Source organism: Natator depressus, chromosome 1, assembly GCF_965152275.1.
Source record: "Natator depressus isolate rNatDep1 chromosome 1, rNatDep2.hap1, whole genome shotgun sequence".
Taxonomy (NCBI): Eukaryota; Metazoa; Chordata; order Testudines; family Cheloniidae; genus Natator; species Natator depressus.
In genome coordinates, this window is record NC_134234.1 from 206,631,330 (window position 1) to 206,652,500 (window position 21,171).

At 46.3% G+C, this 21,171-nt stretch overlaps 1 protein-coding gene across 1 annotated transcript in view; it reads right to left on the reverse strand.

The window, feature by feature from the left end:
- The window catches only part of LOC141984620 (cystatin-B-like), a 99,227-nt gene extending 84,083 nt beyond the window's left edge, over positions 1–15,144 (reverse strand). The window contains exon 1 of the mRNA XM_074947774.1: positions 15,096–15,144. The gene's annotated coding sequence lies outside the window, so the exon portion shown is untranslated. The remainder of the gene's footprint in view (positions 1–15,095) is intronic.
- Positions 15,145–21,171: the final 6,027 nt, after the last annotated feature.

The window sequence follows — 21,171 nt, forward strand, 5'->3', positions numbered from 1 at the left end:
TAGTGCTAACAATGCCAGTTCCATCAGGGTGGATGGCCCATACTCAACAGTTGATGGGAGATTACTTCTTGTAGTGACCCAGACATTCCCAGTCTTTATGCAGGCCTAATTTGTTGGTGTCAAGTTTGCAAATGAATTCCAGTTCTGCAGTTTCTCCCTGAAGTCTGTTTTTGAAGTTTTTTTGTTGAAGAATGGCCACTTTTAAGTCTGAAATTGAGTGCCCAGGTAGGTTAAAATGCTCTCCCCCTGGTTTTTGAATGTTGTAATTCTTGACGTCTGCTTTGTGTCCATTTATTCTTTTGCGTAGAGACTGTCCCATTTGGCCAATGTACATGGCATAGAAATGTAGTGCAAGTACATTGGGCTTTGCTGGCAAATGATGGCATATATCACATTAGTGGATGTGCAAGTGAACGAGCCCCTTATGGTGTGGTTGATGTGGTTAGGTGCTGTGATGGTGTCACTTGAGTAGATATGTGGACAGAGTTGGCAACGGCGTTTGTTGCACGGGATGGTTCCTGGGTAGGTGTTTCTGTTGTGTGGTGTGTGGTTGCTGGTGAGTATCTGCCTCAGGTTGGGGGGCTGTCTGTAAGCGAGGACTGGTCTGTCTCCCAAGGTTTGTGAGAGCAAGGGATCATCTTCCAGGATAGGTTGTAGATCCTTGATGATGTGCTGAAGAGGCTTTAGGTGGGGGCTGTAGGTGATGGCCAGTGATGATGTTACGGCTCACCTGGTGACAGAACTTTGTGACTTTGTCCTCAGCCACAACCATTTCAGATTTGGGGACGATTTATACCTTCAAGTCAGTGGCAATGCTATGGGTACCTGCATGGTCCCACAGTATGCCAACATTTTTATGGCAGACTTAGAACAACGCTTCCTCAGTTCTCGTCCCCTAACGTCCCTACTCTACCTGCACTACATTGACAACATCTTCATCATCTGGACCCATGGGAAGGAGGCCCTTGAAGAATTCCACCAGGACTTCAACAATTTCCACCCCACCATCAACCTCAGCCTGGACCAGTCCACACAAGCGATCCACTTCCTGGACACTACCATGCAAAGAAGGGATGGACAAACACCACCCTATACCAGAAATCTACTGACCGCTACACTTACCTACATGCCTCCAGCTTTCATCCACACCACACCACACGATCCATCATCTACAGCCAAGACCTAAGATACAACCACATTTGTTCCAATCCCTCAGAAGGGACAGACACCTTCAGGATCTCTTTCAAGCATTCTTAAAACTACAATACCCACCCGGGGAAGTGAAGAAACAGATTGACAGAGCCAGACGGGTACCCAGAAGTTACCTACTACAGGACAGGTCCAACAAAGAAAGTAACAGAATGCCACTGGCCATCACCTACAGCCCCCCACCTAAAGCCTCTCCAACATATCATCAAGGATTTTACCAAGCCAATCCTGTGTTACCACACTGGTTAACAAGAAGCCAAACCACAGTCCCCTTAGGGATTCCAGCCCCTGGCTTATCAGCCAGACAGCTGGTCTTTATGACGAGAGGTTACTGAAAACTGTCACAGGCACCGACTTTCCAATGTGCTGGGGGGGGGGGGGCGCCCTCGAAACCTGGCTCTGCCTCTGGCCCCACCCCCACTCCACCCCTTCCCCACCAACCTCTTCCCTCCCCCACCGCACTCCTGCCCCACCTCTTTCTGCCCCATTCTGCCCCCTTTCCTGAGCACACTGCATCCTTGCTTCTCCCCCACAGAGCCTCCTGCTCGCCGCGAAACAGTTGATCGCAGTGGGCGGGAGGCACAGGAGGGAGGGGGAGACATTGATCGGTTGGGCCGCCAGCGGGTGGGAGGCGCTGGGGGATGGAAGGAGGCTGATAGGGCTGCCGGTGGGTGCTTAGCACCCACCATTTTTTCCCCATGGGTGCTCAAGCCCCGAAACACCCACAGAATCAGCACCTATGACCAGATTAATCACATACAGGGTTCTTCTAACCCCAAAAGATCAGCCATTTCCCCAGGTCAATATAAACTTCAGATCTTACCCAAAAATCACACTTGTAGCCAACCCTTTAGTAACTACAAACTAAAGGTTTAATAACATAAAAAGAAAAGAAAACCTATTAAATGGTTAAAGGAATCATATACATTTCCATTTGATTTTTGATTCTGTAGATCAGGCTCATAGCAGCGATGGTAAATCTGCTAGCATGCAAAAAGTCTCTCTGGATCAACCAAACAAATTGGGGGTCATTCAGTTCTTTGTTCAAAGCTTCGTTATTAAAACTCACAGTCCAGAGAAGTGAAGCAGGAATGAGGACAAAGCAGTGATGTCACAGTCTCCTCCTTTGAGCCCATGTGCATGAAAAGTTACTGGCAAAAGATGGAGTCTTAGCTCAGCTGTCCATATCTCATCTCCTTTCAGCATTACTACCATCTAGCCAGTTATTCTCCATTTTGTAGTTGTGCATTTGATTTTTCCTTCCTAGGTGAAGTACTTTGCACTTAACTTTATTGAATTTCAGCTTGTTGAACTCAGACCAATTCTCCAATTTGTCAAGGTCATTTTGAATTCTAATCCTGTCCTCCGAAGTTCTAGCAACCCCTCCCAGCTTGGTGTTATCTGCAAATTCTGCATCCAAGTCGTTAATGAAAATATTAGTACTTACCTGCTCACTAGATGTGCCATCCCAGTTTGACAGTGAACCTTGATAATTAGTCTTTGAGAATGGTCTTTCAATCAGTTGTGCACCCACCTTATAATAATTATAGCATGAGGACCTGAGATATTGAAATGTGCCAGACAGGCATGGACTGGTGTGACAAAATGTAGGAAATGTATTTTGGGGGTCCTGGCTTGCTGAGTGGGTTTCTTGAGAATCCCCTGGGGGGTGGTTCATGGAAATTCCCCAACAACTCCTACGTAAAAATGCAGCCTTTGAAGCTTCATCCCTGGAGAAGAGGGACATTGATGGGTCTAAACTGTTTCAGGCCAGAGATCAAAGACCTAAGCTATATAAAGAAACAACTGAACTGTCCCACGTTATTCTTCTTGATCTGAAACCTGACATGAACTTGTAACCAAGAGAGCGAGGTGGGGGGTCAAAGGTGCAGGTAACCCTGAAACTGTGACAGTAGCAATCATTTCCTGGACTGCTGTATCAGGTATAACGGAGTCCCCCTGAGGCTGGGAATTAACAGCTGATATCTGTTAAACCATTTATAAACTGGCTTTTCACACAGGATTCTCTCAGAGCATCCAACCAAGCACTGGCCCCTCCTTGCATTCCCAGTTCCAGATTCTGTGCAGCATGTTCTGCTTCACTCAAGCCACTGCTCAACCAGAGTGGGGCAGGGAAAGCCCTATCTAACAGTCTCCTCAATGAACACAAAGAACTATGCCAGGGCTCCACTCTCTGCCACCTCTTGGCTGACCATTCCATCCATTTTTCAAAAAGGCCAATCCCTCCTCATAGCGCTTGTGTATGTGTTTGCGTAACTGTCTGTAAGATCCACACTCCGCACTGGCTCCTGAGAAAATGCTTTTGCTAGTTACTGAGCTGTTCTCTCCAGTCCACTCAGTCACAGAGAGCAACATCTGAAAGTCTGCCATGTGCTCATGAACTCCAGTCTCATCCACACGACCGGTACATTTCTTCTCAGTCAAAAGGGCCTTTGTCATCTGGAACCTGCTGCCACCAGGTATGACAGCTGCTTATAGAATCACGACAGATTTATTGGAACATTGCAAGTACCAATTCCAGCACACCAGGTGTGTGGTTCTTTACAAGCAGTTGTTATGCTTAAACAAAGCACACGAGATCTTTTATAGGGGAGAAGGCATCATGCCGCATTCATTGAGCATACAGCAGTTAGCATATGTTTTGCAGTCACACACACACACACACCATGCACACATTCCTGCCAGTCGATGTTTACAGTTACCAGTCCAGAGTCTGGATCAATCTAGTGGCCAGCCAGAGTGGTCGCAGAGGGGAGCCGGGCTCTGTCAGTCGCGATCCGATGCTCCTGGAGTAGTGGCAAGACGAACCCAAAGTCCCATGGCAAAGCACCCTGTTCTTATAATCTTTTTTCTCTGTTGAAGTCTATGGATTTTGCTGTGTCAGTTTATGACCGGTTACTCCTTAATTGGTGTTATCTTTTGATGTAAACATTCCAAAACACCTCCGAGAGGGTCATCCTGTCCTGGATTTGATTTAATCAATTGTCTTTAAGGCTGCCAGCCTCCACCTCAGGGTCGTCAGTCTGCCCTTCCTCAACTATGGATGCGCGTTGATGGTTCTCTGGAGTCAATAAGTCTTGATAAGTGTCTTCGCTCCTCCTTTCTTGACCATCTGGTTAACAATGGCCTTCACACCTTATTTTTTCCTGATGCATGCATTCCTCATTCACACAAACAGTCTTTTACAGAGACCTTTGAGAACACAAACAGCAGTATTTTATATCGAGCAAAAAGACATTGTAAATTAAACCTTGCTAAGTTTTATAACCAAAACAATTCACATTGAGGCCCAGGCCTTCGATGTTCCTCTAATCTACTTAACATAAACACAATACAGGATCCTGTCTCTTACTAACTAAACCTTAAAACAAAGAACTATAAAGGGCCGAATTTGTGATGCATATGGGAAACAGAATCCCATCGTCCCAGAGGTCATTCCTTTCTGCTATTCAAAAAGGGTGGTTGGCAGGATGAAATCAAATCATACATTAATTCTCATAGTACAATTATAAAATCCTGCTCCTACACAGTCTCATCAAATAAAAGGTTCTTCTGATCCCAAAGGACCAGCCACATACCCGGGTCAATATATAACTCAGATCTTACCCAATAATCACGCTGTTGCCAATTCTTTAGTACCTAATATCTAAAGGTTTATTTATAAGAAAGAAAGAAAGAAAGAAAGAAAGAAAGAAAGAAAGAAAGAAAGAAAGAAAGAAAGAAAGAAAGAAAGAAAGAAAGAAAGAAAGAAAGCTGAGAGTTAACAGTCGTTAAAGGAATCAAATACATAAAAAAACTGCAACGTTCTTGGATCAGGTTTGAAGCAGTGATGGAATAAACTGCTGGCTTGTTAACTCTCTGGTTGCTTCCAAATGATTGGAAGGTCCTCAGTCTCTTGATTAGAATGCTCCCATTAGTATAAGTCCATAGTCCAGAGACCAGTGCTGGAAAGAGACAAAATGGAGATGCTTCCAGGGCCTTTTATAGCTTCTGCCATGTGGCAGGAACTTCATTGTTTCAAGCAAAGTTCCCAGCACAGTTTGTGGGAAAGTACAGGCGCAAGCTGGAGTCCAGTGTCACATAAGCTGGTCACATGCCCTTGCATGCTTCAATGAGTCATAGCAGGGGGCATTCATGGAATCATAGAATATTAGGGTTGGAAGAGACCTCAGGAGGTCATTTAGTTCAATCCCCTGCTCAAAGCAGGACCAACACCAACTAAATCATCCCAGTTAAGGCTTTGTCAAACTGGGCCTTAAAAACCTGTAAGCATGGAGATTCCACCACCTCCCTAGGTAACCCATTTCAGTGCTTCACCACCCTCCTGTGAAATAGTGTTTCCTAATATCCAACCGAGACCTCCCCCACTGCAGCTTGAGACCATTGCTTCTTGTTCTGTCGTCTGCCACCCCTGAGAACAGCTGAGCTCCATCCTCTTTGGAACCCCCCTTCAGGTAGTTGAAGGCTGCTATCAATTACCCATTCTTACCGCATGGAGATCTTCTTGACAAAATGAGAGGGTGAGATGGGCCTCCTGCTGGCGAGGACCTGGGTGATGTTTCCCAAGGCAGCAGGTACCTTCTCGATCACAGAATCCCATTCCTGTGGCCTGGCGACGGGGGCAGGCTTTGTGACGGCAGCTTGTGAGGTCGGCTTTCTTCGTTGAGGTTCAGGAGCAGCAGGCCAGCACGCAGTAGGAGGGCTGGGAGCCGAGGCAGTAGACTGTGTTGTTCCCTTGAGGCATTTCTTGCAGGAGACTTGATGCATCTTGTATTACTTTTGCGTCTCAAAGGGCACAGCTGAAGGTGACCCGCTTGCTGTGGCATCTCTTCAGGTGCCTGGTGATGCCACCAAGGAGATGGAAGCATTGGGGCAGATGGGACAGATGAGCATGTTCGCAGCGAGGGGATACTGCAGATAGATGGTGTCCTCATTACCTTGCAGCGGGGAGATTTCAGCAGCATCAGCAGTACCGCTGGCTGGTTCTCCCTGGTGTGGAGGGGTGGGGTCGAGAGGTCCGGCTGAGTGGGCATCCAGCAAGGTCCTGGGGTCCCTCTGGGTGGTTTCTGAGGCTGGGCAGGCATCCGGCGAGGTGCTGGTGACCCTCTGGGTGGTCTCTGGAGAGATGCTTGTCCCGTCTGTGGAGATTCCTCTCTGGATGGTGTGTAGAGCAGTGAGAGCACCACCAGCGTCAGGGTCCTGGGCAGCTGGCTGGTGGAAGGTGGTTGCCTCAGAGCATCTTGCACCTGGAGAGCAGGGGGGCTGTCCCCCGGCGGCTGCTGGAGGGAGCGGGGGCTGTCCCTCTGCGGCTGGTGCTGCTGGGGAGAGCGGGGTGAATGTTCCTTCTGGTTGTGATGTCCTGACAGGCCGGCCTCAGGATGCAGGATCTTTCTGGAGCACCATCTCTGGGGAGTCCTTCGAGGAGGCACCGTTCTTCCCCTTCACGCTGCTGGTCTGTGATGTCCTGGAGGCACCGAGGATCTTCTTCATAGTCATTGTCCGAGGGACCTTCTGTGGAGCAGCAGCAGCAGCAGAGGCGTTACCCAGTGCAGCTGGGGGTGTCTCAGGAGCAGAGAGAGGATTTTCTTCCAGAGTAGCAGCAGTGGAATACATCTTCAAAACAACATCGATTTTTTCAGAAATGGCAGCAGAAGAATCCATCATATTACCCACATTCTGGCTGGAACATCCACAGGAAAGTCCCTTAGGTGGGGATAAGCTTCTTCCGTGTCCCATTGAGTTTGTTGCTGGGCCATCAACTAGAAGGGTTCGTTCACAATGTGCTGGATAGACTGGGTGTAAACTACCTTGTGGGTGTTACCACAAGAGCAAATACATTTGAAATACAGATACATAATCAATATTCATAACTTCAGATGCAATAATGATACATGCATACAAGCAGGATAATCAGATTCAGCAAACCATAACTTTTCCATTGATACCTTACATGACATACTTTGTACAAGATTTGTTGCAATTATATAACAGTGGTAGCAACAATAATCTACATGTCATATTTTAATCATACAATGCCACAGCCACCACACCAAAAAATCAATTATTCACCCAAATCTACTCGTAAGACTCATCAATCGTGGTAACTTCCCAAACAGCCCTTGTCTTCTGACGTAAGCCCTCATTAGGGTTGCAATCTCAGCATAGTTCATATCCTCTTTTTTTCCAAACTCTGTCTTCTGTATGCTTTGGGGCTATCAAGGCTAATTCCCCACTCTGGCACTTCAAGTGCAGAAGGTGGGGGCCTGCAAGGATTCTAAAAATTAATACTGGCCACTCCAGGCGTGTATTAAACTCCCAAGGTTACAGCTTTTCTCTGACCTTGGATTGGTAGAAGCTGCCACCACGCAACTGCAGAACCCCTTCTGAGAGCCCAGGAAGGCGCACTTGGGAATTCCTTCCTGTGGGGTATCCTCAAGTCCTTTCGGCGCCCCCCCCCTTCCGGGGAAGAGTTGAGAAAGAAAAAAAAAAAGAGAAATCAGCTGTTGCCACCAACTAATTAAACAACATGTGCACAGAGCTCTTAAGACTCAAAAATCCAATCCTGTTCTTAAGAAAGGTAAATTTTATTTAAAAAAAAAAAAGAAAATACATCTGGGAACTCAGGCTATTGCTAGATTTTAAAATAGCACTACAAGGATTAAGCACCAAGAATTGCTTTTTTGAGGTCCAGCTTAAAGGTTACAAGCAAAACAAAAGCACCTTGGGTTAGCACAGAGGAATCCACCAGCCATAAAGAAATAAAAGGGATAAACCTAATCGCGTCTTCCTAGACATTTCCTGATCTACTTACATATCTGGTTTTTAAATGAGTAGTTTCTTGGTACGATAGTGATGATTTTTTCATACCTGGCCCAAAATTCTAACGGCATAGCTCTGCCCTGTCTGCCTCTCCCCCAGAGAACAACGACAGACAGACAAAGGGGAGTCGTTTTTCAATTTTAAAAGTTCTAACCTCATTGGCTCTTTTGGCCAGGTGCCCACTCACTTCCTTTTACCTATGCATAGCAGGGTGACTTTTTAACCCTTTATAGGTAGAGCAATTAGAGAACAGCTACTAAGAGGCATTTTATAGCTACTGGCTGGCTGGGTGTCCATAAAAGGGAGCTCCCCCACCCCCTTCATTTATCACACACACCCCAAATCACAGACGGTGTTGGAAAGCCTGGTTCAGGTCAGGTCCACACCGGCTGGGATTTCTTCCTGGAGGTTTAGGAAAACAGAGTTAATAAGATACATGCACCTCTAATTTTATTAATAATTACATGAAGAACTAAACAGTAGTTTCCACATTTTAAGGACTATAATGACTTAGAATACAGGGACATTTTTACCTGACTGATCCTGGGAAACCTTCCTGGGAGAGTGCATCAGCCACTTTGTTTGAGGCTCCTGAAATGTGTTGTATCTCAGAATCAAAGTCTTAAAGAGCTAAACTCCACTGAAGAAGTTTTTTGTTAGTCTCTTTGACTGTGTGAATCCACTTCAGTGCACCATGGTCAGTCTGCAGGTGGAAATGCCATCCCCAAATGTGTGGGCGTAGCTTCTCCACAGCACACACAATGGTGTAACAGTCTTTTTCTGAGACTGACCAGTGGCTTTCCCTCTCAGAAAGATTTTTGCTGAGAAACACAACAGGCTGTAATTGTTCATCTGGTCCTTCCTGCATTAAAACTGCTCCCACACCACGCTCGGACGCCTCTGTGGTTACAATGAAAGGTTGGTTGAAGTCCGGGGCCCTTAGTACAGGGTCAGACGTAAGGGCCACCTTAAGCTGGTTAAAGGCTTTCTGACACTTTTTAGTCCATTGAACTTCATTTGGCTGTTTCTTTCTGGTTAGGTCGGTCAGTGGGGTGGCAATTTGGCTGTAGTGTGCTACAAATCATCTGTAATACCCAGCCAAGCCCAAGAAGGATTGGACCTACTTCTTTGACTTACAGACAGGCCAATTTTGGATAGCATTTACTTTAGCCTGTAGGGGGTTGATAGTTCCTTGATGCACCTGGTGTCCAAGGTACATTACCCTGTTTAGGCCTATGTGACATTTTTTGGCCTTCACAGTTAATCCTGCCTCCCTTATGCGCTGAAAGACAGTTCCAGGTGTTCTGCCCATGAATCTGAGAATATAGCCACATCGTTAAGGTAGGTGACTGCAAATTCCACAAAACCAGCCAGAAGGTTTTGGATGACACCCATCAGTAACATGTCCTGGATCTCCCTTTTTATCATGGTTTTGGCTTGAGGAGCCGTCCAGTAGGGTTGGGCTCTAATTGGGCGAGCATCACCTGTGTCAATGGAGTGGTACGCCTGCTCTGTCCATCCTGGGGTGGCTGAAAACACTGCGAAGCTGGTGCACAGCTGCTGTATCTGTTGTCACTGCTTATGCCCAAGGGTTATGGAAAGGCTCACCTCTTCTACACTGCTGTTGCTTTTCCCTTCGTAGTAGAATCCTTCAGGTCACTCAGCGTCATCTCTCTCCTGGGCTGTGAATTGGAGAACCTTGATTTCTCGGGAATAAAAGGACTTTAGAGAATTAACATGGAATACTTTAGGTTTTAGGGTAGGACCTGGGAACGCTATGAGGTAATTAACAGCTCCCAGGCGCTCTCGGACCATAAACGGCCCCTCCCATGACACTTCCATCTGCTTGGCCTGGAGTGCTTTCAGAACCATGACTTGATCACCTACTCTGAAGGAACGCTCTCTGGCATGTTCATCATACCAGGCCTTTTGCTCTTGTTGAGCATCCTGTAGGTTTTCTCGAGCAAGGGCTAGAGAGTCTTTGAGGGTGTTTTGCAGGTTGGTTACAAAATCCAAAATGTTAGTTCTTGGAGAAGATGTGACCCCCTCCCGTTGCTGCTTCACCAACTGTAATGGCCCCTTAACTTCGTGGCCATCAACAAGTTCAAAGGGTGAACACCCCAAACTGGGATGTGTGTACAGCCCTGTAGGCAAAGAGCAACTGCTGCAACACCAGGTCCCAGTCATTGGAGTGCTTATTCACAAATTTACTTATCATGGCCCCCAGAGTTCCATTAAACTTCTCCTCTAGGCCATTTGTTTGATGGTGGTAAGGGGTGGCAACCAAGTGGTTTACCCTGTGAGCTTCCCAAAGATGTCTCATGGTCCCTGTCAGGAAGTTAGTTCCCGAATCCGTAAGGATGTCTGAGGGCCAACCTACCCTGGCAAAAATGTCTGTCAATGCCTGGCTCACGCTTTTAGCCCTGGTGTTGCTTAGAGCTACTGCTTCCGGCCATCGGGTGGCAAAATCCATGAAAGACAGTATGTACAGCTTTCCTCTGGGTATCTTCTTAGGGAAAGGACCCAGAATATCCACAGCTACTCGCTGAAAGGGAAGCTCAATGATGCGGACTGGCTGGAGAGGGGCCTTGGCCTGGTCTTGGGGCTTTCCCACGCTCTGGCACACCTTGCAAGTCCAGACACAGGTAGAAATGTCCTTGCCCATTCCCTCCCAGTGGAATGACTTCCCAAACGGTCTTTGTTCCTATTCACCCCAGCATGGCCACTAGGGTGATCGTGGGCTAAGCTCAAGAGCTTTTCCCTATACTTAGTTGGAACGACCAACTATCTCTGAGGATGTCAGTCCTCCTTGTGCCCACCAGAAGGAGTCTCCTTGTATAAGAGTCCTCCTTCTACAACAAACCTGGACCTATTAGAAGAGCTCAGAGGCAGTGGGTTGCTCCATGCTGCCATCCAAGCTCCCTTGAGGCTTTCATCTGCTTTCTGCTCTGCCTGGAACTGCTCCCTTGATGCTGGAGACATTAGTTCCTCGCTGGGTTGTGGACTGGGGCTTGGTCCCACTGGAAGCGATGCAGGTGATGGGCGTGTTTCCGTTGACTGTGGACCGCTCTTCTCTGGTACACTAGGTTGTATTTCAGGCTCCAGTTGAGCTTCTTGTGCCGGTTTAGCTGCTGCTGCAGGTACAGGCTCTGGGGGGCCCTTTAGTGCTGGCTTCCCTGACTCTGGTGCTGACTGCTTGGCCAGTTCTGATCCTTGGGCTGGTTCCAACTGGGTCCCAGGAACTGGATCTCCCACCTCTGCCACCATGTCAAGGCTAATTCCCCACTCTGGCACTTTGAGTGCAGAAGGTGGGGGCCTGCAAGGATTCTAAAAATTAATACTGGCCACTCCCGGCTTGTATTAAACTCCTAAGGTTACAGCTTTTCTCGGTTTGGTGCCCAACCGCAACCTCATGCACAGGGCTGCCCTACTGTAGCCCAGCTATTTCGATGCCACAAAGCTAGAAAAAAAAATACATCTGGGAAGTCAGGTTATTGCTAAATTTTAAAATAGCACTACAAGGATTAAGCACCAAGAATTGCTTTCTTGAGGTCCAGCTTAAAGGTTACAAGCAAAACAAAAGCATTTGGGGTTAGCACAGAGGAATCCACAAGCCATAAAGAAATAAAAGGGATAAACCTAATCGCATCTTCCTAAACATTTCCTGATCTACTTACATATCTGGTTTTTAAATGAGTAGTTTCTAGGTATGATATTGATGATTTTTTCATATCTGGCCCAAGATTCTTACAGCATAGCTCTGCCCTGTCTGCCTCTTCCCCCAGGGAACAACAACAAACAGACAAAAGGGGAGCCGTTTTTCAATTTTAAAATAGTCTAGCCTTCCCATTGGCTCTTTTGACCAGGTGCCCACTCACTTCCTTTTACCTATGCATAGCAGTGTTACTTTTTAACCCTCTATAGGTAGAGCAATTAGAGAACAGCTATTAAGAGGGATTTTATAGCTACTGGCTGCCTGGGTGTCCATAAAAGGGAGCTCCCCCACCCCATTCATTTATCACAGGGGCACAGACATCGGCTTCCTCCTCTCCCCACTATGCCCCAGGCCCCACCCCTACTCGCAGTGGGCGGGAGGCACTGGGAGGGAGGGGAAGGAGTTGATTGGCAGAGCCGCTGGCCGGAAGCCCTGGGGGTGAGAGGGAGGAGCTGGTGGGTGCTGATCATCACTCATTTTTTTCCATGGGTGCTCCACTGACCTCAGTGCTGCAGTACTTGCATCTTCTTCATTCCCATCTTTACTTTTCTTGAAAACTTCTATGCACTGATTTTCTCATTGTTTACGAGGCATAGATTACCCCATGTTTACCTGTTTACCTTATCTATCTGTAACCCTCAAGGAGTTTACCTAGGTTCCTGGTACTCTGTGCTGGCAGCTCAGGGAGAGCTGTCCCTGGTAGGAAGGGGAAGGCAAGGGCAGACTCAGTCTGCTCAGCAACCAAGAGGGAAAGAAGAGAGGCACTATGTAAAACAACAGGGGCCCCTCTTAGTCTGGGGAAGGATTGCAGTTGTGCCTGCTCAGAGGAGGGACAGAGTGAAATGATTGACAAGGGAAAGCCTGGGAAGAAGAGCAAGCCTGACCAACAGGGAATGAGATGCCCTTCTCTGGGAGCCCTAGAGGGAGGAGAAGCCATTCTGGGAGTAGCCTGTCCATCCAAATTGTAAAGATATTGGCACAAAGGAGGTAACCAGGTGGATAGGGGGCATTACATAGCTTTATCTGTGGAGGATTGATTGATTGTTTCAAATCAGCGCCACATTAAACGGAAACAAATAAATAGGTGAATAGCATCTCCTCGAGACCCAATCACTGCGCAATATTAACGTTGTTTGATTTTCCGACCTCCACCGTGTGTGTGTGTGTGCTGTGTTTGACACTGTGGAACTGCTTCAATCCCAGAGCTGTAGGACGCAACAATCACGTAAAGCGTTAGTGTTTCACAAAAATAAGTACTTGAAAAAATACCGAGTGGATTGATAAACGGGTGTAGATCAGTAAAAACTGAACTCCTTCAATGAAAAAAATGGTAATTTATCAGCAAAAATCGGTAAAAACTGAAAACATGGAACACTACCTGTCATATACAGAGTTTCTTTTAAAAGTACAGTAAAAACAACCTGCGAGTTGGCAATTGTCAGCTTGTTCAGGAATTAAACTGAACCTTCCTTTTTATACACGACTTGTGCAGGAAATTGTAATACTTCACAGTGGTCAAACAAATCACAGGATTTTTTTTCCATTGCTACGGCCCAACTATAATTTTTGTATAATCAAATAAAAACTTTGATCCATTTGTTTCTCTCAAACTGTATGTTTAACCTTGGAAGGATTAGATTTTTATTGGTGAATGTCGGTAAACATTGATTTCACCGTACACACACAACTGCTGTAAAAATATTTCCATTGATAATAGAAATATACAGCTAGACAAAATAAGAAAAACGCTGCTTGAGAACTGAGAGTCAAAATCGAGTGGTTTCGAATTTTAAATTAGGCTCATTACAAATGGACGAATGAATGAACAGTGAAAACAAGTACAATTTGTTGATTTGATTTTTACTGTGTAGCCTTTGACAGGTGGAGTTGACAATTTGCATTAAACGTTTATAAAACTTTAACTTTTTGAATCTCAACGTCTCTTGTCATTAAATAATTGCCTGACTCACTCACAATGTCACACATCTGTGAAAAATGAATTGATAAAAATCTAAAAAAATAGTTAAAATACACATGGATATTATCTGTCAGAATTATAAACAAATTAAAATCAAATTCTGACAAGACTCAGTAAGCTGTGTGGTCATCCGTACACAGTCTGTGTAACCATTTGACTTAAAGATTCTCTTGTAATGGTCAGTGAGAAATTGTCTGCAGTCAAAGTTATAATTATTTTTAAAAATCAAAAGGCAGACACCAGAGAAGAAATCTGCCATTCACTGAAAACTACTGCTGGAGGAAGAAAAGCAACTTACTGAATAAACTCAACATTGAAACAGCGGGCAACCATCCCCAGATTAAATCAAATAGGGTTTATTAAAATTAAATTATTTTTTAAAATTTCAATAAAATGTATATCAAAAACTAATTTTGTGTTACAAAAATATTAACTACAATAATTAAACCAATATTGTCAAATCAATTTAGTTTAAAAGGTTAGGTTTGAAATAAGTTGGAGCCCCAATATAATAACTTACACCCCACTACCACCGATACTGCCTGAGATCGGCAGGAGTACATCCATGCTCCTTCACGATCCAGAAAAAATAAATCCCACTGCTGCAGATATTCGGAGGGGCACAGAACAAGATGTAAGCATGAACGGAGGTGGGGGTGTCAAATTTAAGATTTTTTTTTTCAGAATTTTAAAGATGACTGAATCTCACTGCACCTCCATCCCCAGTCACCCTGTCAGGGCTGATTCCCCACTCTGGCACTTCGAAGGCAGAAGGTGGGGGCCCACAGGGATTTTAAAAATTAATACTGGCCACTCCAGGCTTGTATTAAACTCCCAAGGTCACAGCTTCTCTCTGACCTTGGATGGGTGGATGCTGCCACCACCCAAGTGCAACCCCTTCCCTCTCTCACCCGCCCCCCCCCACCTTTTGAGAACCCAGGAAGGAACACTTGAGAATTCCTTCCTGTGGGGTACCCTCAAGCCCTTTCACCCCCCCTTCCCGGGAAGAGCTGAGAAAAAAACCCAAAGGAAATCAGCTGTTGCCACCAGCTAATTAAACAACATATGCACAAACCTCTTCGGCACACAAAAATCCAATCCTGTTCCTTAAAAAGGTAAATTTTATTAAACCCAAAAAGAAAGGGACTACATTTGGAACTTCGGCTTTTTGCTGGATTTAAAAGAAACAAATTACAAAAATTAAGCATCAAGATAGCGCTCTTGAGGTTCAGCTTAAAGGTTACAAGCAAAACAAAAGCATCTGGCGTTAGCACAGAGGACTCCACAAGCCTTACAAAATAAAAGAAATAACCCTAAACCCTGACCCTTTCGAGACATTTCTGATTTACTTACATATCTGGGTTTCAGATCAGTAGGTTCGAGGTTGATGCTGCTTCATACCTGGTTTTAAAGCTGCTTACAGCATTGCTGCTCTGTGCCTCAGCTCTCCCTCTCTGGAGAACCACAACACACAGACAAAGGGAAGGTTTTTTCCCATTTTAAAAAGTTCTAGCCCTCCCGTTGGCTCTTTTGGTCAGGTGCCCACTCCTTTCCTTTTGCCTGTGGGCTTGTTAACCCTTTACAGGTAAAGCAAGTAGAGAACAGCTACTAACAGGGGTTTTATAGCTAACTGGCTGGCTGGGTGTCCATAAAAGGGAGCGACCCGCTCCCTTCATTTATCACATGCCCCCCAAATCACAGATGGTGCTGGCCAGCCTGGTTCAGGTCGGGTCCACACCAGCTGGGATTTCTTCCTGGAGGTTTAGGAAACAGAGTTAATAAGATACTTGCACCTCTAATTTTACTAATAATTACATGAAGAACTAAACAGTGTTTTTCACATTTCAAGGACGACAAAGACTTAGAATACGGGGACATTTCTACCTGACTGATTCTGGGAAACCTTCCCGGGAGAGTGCATCAGCCACTTTGTTAGAGGCTCCTGAAATGTGTTGTATTTCAAAATCAAAGTCTTGAAGAGCTAAACTCCACCGAAGACATTTTTTGTTAGTCTCTTTGACTGTGTGAAGCCACTTCAGTGCACCATGGTCAGTCTGCAGGTGGAAACGCCGTCCCCAAATGTGTGGGCGTAGCTTCTCCACAGCACACACAATGGCGTAACAGTCTTTTTTGAGACTGACCAGTGGCTTCCCTCTCAGAAGGTTTTTTGCTGAGAAACATGACAGGCTGGAATTGTTGATCTGGTCCTTCCTGCATTAAAACTGTTACCTGCACGCATTAGGGCATCCCACCTTTTCCCAGTCCGTTGGACTCCGGGCGTAACCCGGTTAATTAAAGCACCCCCACGTTTTCCCAATTCGTAGGGCTCCAGGCGAAAAGCACCTACCCTTACCCAATCCGTAGGGCTCAGGGCCACCCGGACCCAATTCGTAGGGCTCAGGGTGTAACTAACCTGGTCAATTTAAGTACCCACACCCTTTCCCAGTACGTAGGGCTCCGGGTGTATACTACTTCTGCGGGTTTGCAGGACCTTTTACCAGTGAAAGAGCCTTACGCAGTCATATACTACATAACCTCTATTTATCAACAATCACCAAAACCAGACTGCCCACACTACACATACAGTGCTCACCACTCCCAGTAAGACAGATGAACTTTTCCTGATGGCCAGTCAGGATCAGGTCCATCTGGGGGACTCCAGTTTCTGCACAGTATCATTGGCAGAGTGTTGAGGTCTGGCAGCTCTGATCTTCGGGGCTGCATCCTGGAGTTGGTTCCCAAAGAACTTCCTTTTGGACCCCAGGTTATATAGTGAAATTTGAGTTCTTTTTAGCTATACCTTAACCAATCATTATACTAACATTTTACGAACCAATCCTAACATAGTGTAACAAAATTATTTAACCAATCCTACCCCACCACCTTAATTTACACCTAGCAAAATTAATTATGTAACAGACAGAAACAATTAAAGAACCAGACAGAGACCACACAGATAAACAATAGGGAAGTGGGGCCCATAATGACACAACAATAAAGAAATGAGGATTTCACAACCACAACTCTTGATAAGGGATTTCTTGACAGACAGAATGCCATCAAACTAAGTTTTCTTTAACCATCTTAAGATGTGTTTCTTTATCTGGTGATAGTGGGTGCCAATAGGATGGGGGTCTCCTTTTTAACAGCCTGATATTACATTGGTTTAATGTAATGTAGATGGAATGTGAGGATGTGACTTCCTGCTTCTCAGCTAATGGCTGCTGCTTGGCTGCTCTTTTAATCTGGCTGCAGATGAAGGCCTTAGGTCTTACAATATGACTACAGGAGAAGGTCTTATCCCTACAGTCCCCTTCTTAATGACACTTTTACCAAAGCCATCATTACTATTCCAGGAGTCCAATACTCAGACCTGCTGAGCTTGGGCTTGCCTCCTGGGTATAATTAACAAGGGCCTTATTTGACTTTGCATGCCAGCTTCCTGTAGTCTTCGAACAGTTCTCTTCATCCAGCAAGCCAAAGCTACTATGCTTACTAATAAAGCCAATTGGATTCCAATGATCACCACAGTGGGGTGAACCATTATATTTAGCATACCAGTTGCAGAAGGTGACCACCCTAATAGTGTTTTCCACCAAGAGTGATGTCCTGCATCTGCAATAGTTTTCAGCACTTGGCTGATTTTTGCATTATCGCATTATCGCACTGAGGATACCTCTTCAGGGGAGGGAACTCCAGTTATTAGGAAGAGGCCTTCAGGACCTCTCTCCTACATGTACCATCACCATGGGCTCCTCCCAGCACTACACATAAGTCTATCTAGATGTCTTGAGAGATCCGCAACCTTCACACCAGGCAGGCAAGTCACAACATCATCTGGAAGGAGGGTCCCAACTATGGGATCATTTCCCTCTGCTCCAGTTGGATGTTCTCCTTCCCTGAGACTTTCATCCTCCTCAACAGGACAGAGGCTGTCAGACCAGGGGTGGGACCGTTCTACGGTGTCCTGGGAAGTCTCATCTGTGTACCTCTCTGTCTCCATCAGCTCCTCCAGTTCAGCCACTCTGGTCTCCAAAGCACGTACACGGTCTCTGAGAGCCAGGAGCTCCTTGCACCGAATGTACACATACACCACCTGCCCATAGGGCAGGTAATCATACATGCTGCATTGGGTGCAATAAACCGGATAGCTCCCACTCTGTTGCTGGACTTCTGCCTGCATTATCTTTTCACTCCTGAAGCTCGTTCCTTTGCTGTTGTTTTACATTTAACAGGGGGTGTTTGGCTTTAAGCGTAAAAAATGTTAAGTGTATTTAGTGCCCGCCTCCCGCCCCACATTCCCCTCACAACTCTCTCGCAAAACTCCCCTTTTTGCTGCTCCTGGTCGCTAGCTCCTCTGGTCGATTAGGAGTGGGCTTTTTAATGCCCTGGTCTTCCTGAGTAGCCCCACCCGCTGGTTAAGGATTGATGGGTGCTAAAGGGCTTAGGGATCAAAGCCTCGTTAAGAAGCTCTCAGCCATGCCTAGCAGGCCGCTAGGCTCAGCACACACACGGTCAGCACACGGTCCCCCAAACAAACAGACCACACGGTATATTTCAGTCAAGCAACAAGCACATCACAAACACAAACACACACACTACAGACAACAAACTTACCCCCAGGGTCACATAATTGCTCCTCCTTCACCTGGAGAACTCCCTCCCAAAACCCCCCTGTTAGCCGCTCCTGTTCACTAGTTTGCTGACCTCATCATGTGACTCCAGGAGCTGGGGCTCAAGGCACAAGCCAAGAGGGTTTATGCTTTAATCTGGCCCAGCTCCTTGGAATACTTAACATAGAGAACAGCTGTATACTCATTTAGCATTGAGCTCAAAATCAAATCACACAGGGCCACTGTCATCCCAAAGGGCTTGCCTGGCGGTCACCTTGGTGACTATGGCGGGTAACAGTTGAATTGCTTGTGGTAGCCATAGGCTCTCTGGTGAGTGACTGGGGGGGGTGTATGTGATGAGAACAAATTCTGCATGTAGTTGCATGGCTTTATTCGCTTTTTTTGTAGTTTTGAGCTGGATGTTGGTTCTGAGTAACTCTGTTTGCAACCAAGTTTTTTATGTGTTTGAATCAATACGTGATTCCACATTGTTATTTTCTCCACTAAAGGGTCTATATCCTGGAAAGCAAGAACTCTGAGAAGGACTCAGGCATCATTGTCGATAATCAGCTGTGCACCAGCTCCCAGCGCAAGGCATTGTGTTAGCCCCTTTTGCCATACGCCTCATGTACGGCTGGGTCAGACACAAAGCAGAATGAGATCCAAAAGGGTGGGGGGGAACGACAGTTAAATTCAAATTGAAAATACGGTGCAACTTTTTAACAGTGAGAATAATTAGCCACTGAGCCATTACGTCTTTCCAAAAGACCTGCGTTAGTTCAGTGTTTCTCCAGGGGACCACAAAAGGCAATGGCTGCAGGGCACAGCAAATGTTATTACAACCTTTAACAAAGACAGTCTTGCTCCCCACTCACCCTCACATTTCAAGGTGAAATATTCTCTGCCAACCTCTCCAAACACACACACACAAATAAACTCTATGGGCGTATCAGTGTTAGCCCTGACACATTGTTTATTCTTCCTTTTCCCAAATATGAGGGGTTGCCAAGAATTTTGGCTTTGAAGAAAGGGGTCTTCTCCCTGAAAAGCGTGAGAAACACTGAGTTAGTTCCACCCCAAGTTACAGTCCCTCCACTGAAGCAATTGCTGGGAGAAATTCTGTGGCCTCTGTCACACAGCAGGTCAGACCAGAGGATCATAACGGACCCTTCGAGCCTTAAACTCTGTGGGTACAGCTACACAGCAGTGAAACACCTGCAGCTGACCTGGGGAGGCTGACTTCAGGAAGACTTTTGATACCGTCTCACAAGCCCTTCTCATAAACAAATGAGAGAAATGTAGCCGAGACGAACCGACTATAAGCTGGCTGCACAAGTGGCTGAAAACCCACCTCAGAGAGTAGCTCTCAGTGGTTCACAGTCAAGCTGGAAGGACGTATCGAATGTGGTCCCACAGACGCCTGTTCTGGGTTTGGTTCTATTCAATATCCTCAAAAATAATTTGGATAATCACAGAGAGAGTACACTTTTAAAGTTTGCAGACAATATCAGGTTGTGAGGGGTTACAAACGCCTTGGAGGATAGGACTGGAATTCAAAATGATCTGGGCATACTGGAGAAATGGTCTGAATTAAATTGGATGAAATTCAATAAGGACAAAGGCAAAGGATTATACTTATGAAGGAACAATCGGTTGCACAGATACAAAATGGGAAATAACTGCCTAGGAAGGAGTACTGCAGAAAAGATCTGGGGGTTCTAGTAGATCACAAACTAAATATGCATCAACAATGTAATACTGTTGGGGGGGAAAAGGGATCATTTGGGGATGTATTAGCAAGGGTGTTGTACACAAGAAATGAAAAGTAATTCTTCAACTCTACTCGGCACTTATAAGACCGTAACTGGAGTACTGTGTCCAGTTCTGGGCACCACACTTCAGGAAAGATGTGGACAAATTGGAGAAAGTCCAGAGGAGAGCAACAAAAATGATTAAAAGTCTAGAAAACCTGACCTCTGAGGGAAGATTGGAAAAACTGGGTGTCTTTAGTCTGGAGAAGAGAAGACTGAGGGGGAACATGATAACAGACTTCAAATATGCAAAAGGAGGAAGGTGATACATTGTTTTCCTTAACCACTGAGGACAGGACAAGAAGCAATTCGCTGAAAGTGCAGCACAGGAGATTTAGGTTAGACATTAGAAAACTTCCTAACTGTCAGGGTTGTTAAGCACTGGAACAAATTACCTGGAACCAATTAGGGAGGTGGTGGAATCTCCGACATTGGAGGCTTTTAAGAACAGGTTAGACAAACACCTGCCAGGGATGTTCTACATCAGCAGTTCTCAACTGGGGCTCAGCAGCTCCCTAGGGGGCTGTGAGCCAGTTTCAGGGGGTCCCCAAGCCCCACCACCCCGTGGGGCAAAAGCTCAGAGCCCATGGTGGAGTTGGGGAGGCACGGTGGACATTGCCCCACCAAGCTGCAGTGCCTTACCCAGAGCAGGGCAGTCCTGGAGGCAGCCACACACACTCACACCCACCTCCTCCTCCTCTTCCTCCCCCCCACTTTCCCCTGAGGCCCTATCTCCTGGCCAGGTCAGAGGCTGGAACCCTAAGCCAGACAGTGCGTAACGGCTGCTGCTCTGGTTGGTGCCATGGAGCCAGAGAAGGATTAAGGTTTTGCGGGGCCCTGGGCCAGAGCAGGTGGGGTCCCCTCCCCACCCCTTCCGCCTGCAGTGGGCGGGTGTCTCAGTATCAGGGGGCTGCTGCTCTGCCCGAATGGGCCCTGTAACCCTGCGAGCAGACAGAGAGGGAAAGGGAGCGGCCCTGCTCTAGCCTGGCCTCTTGGGAGGGGTTG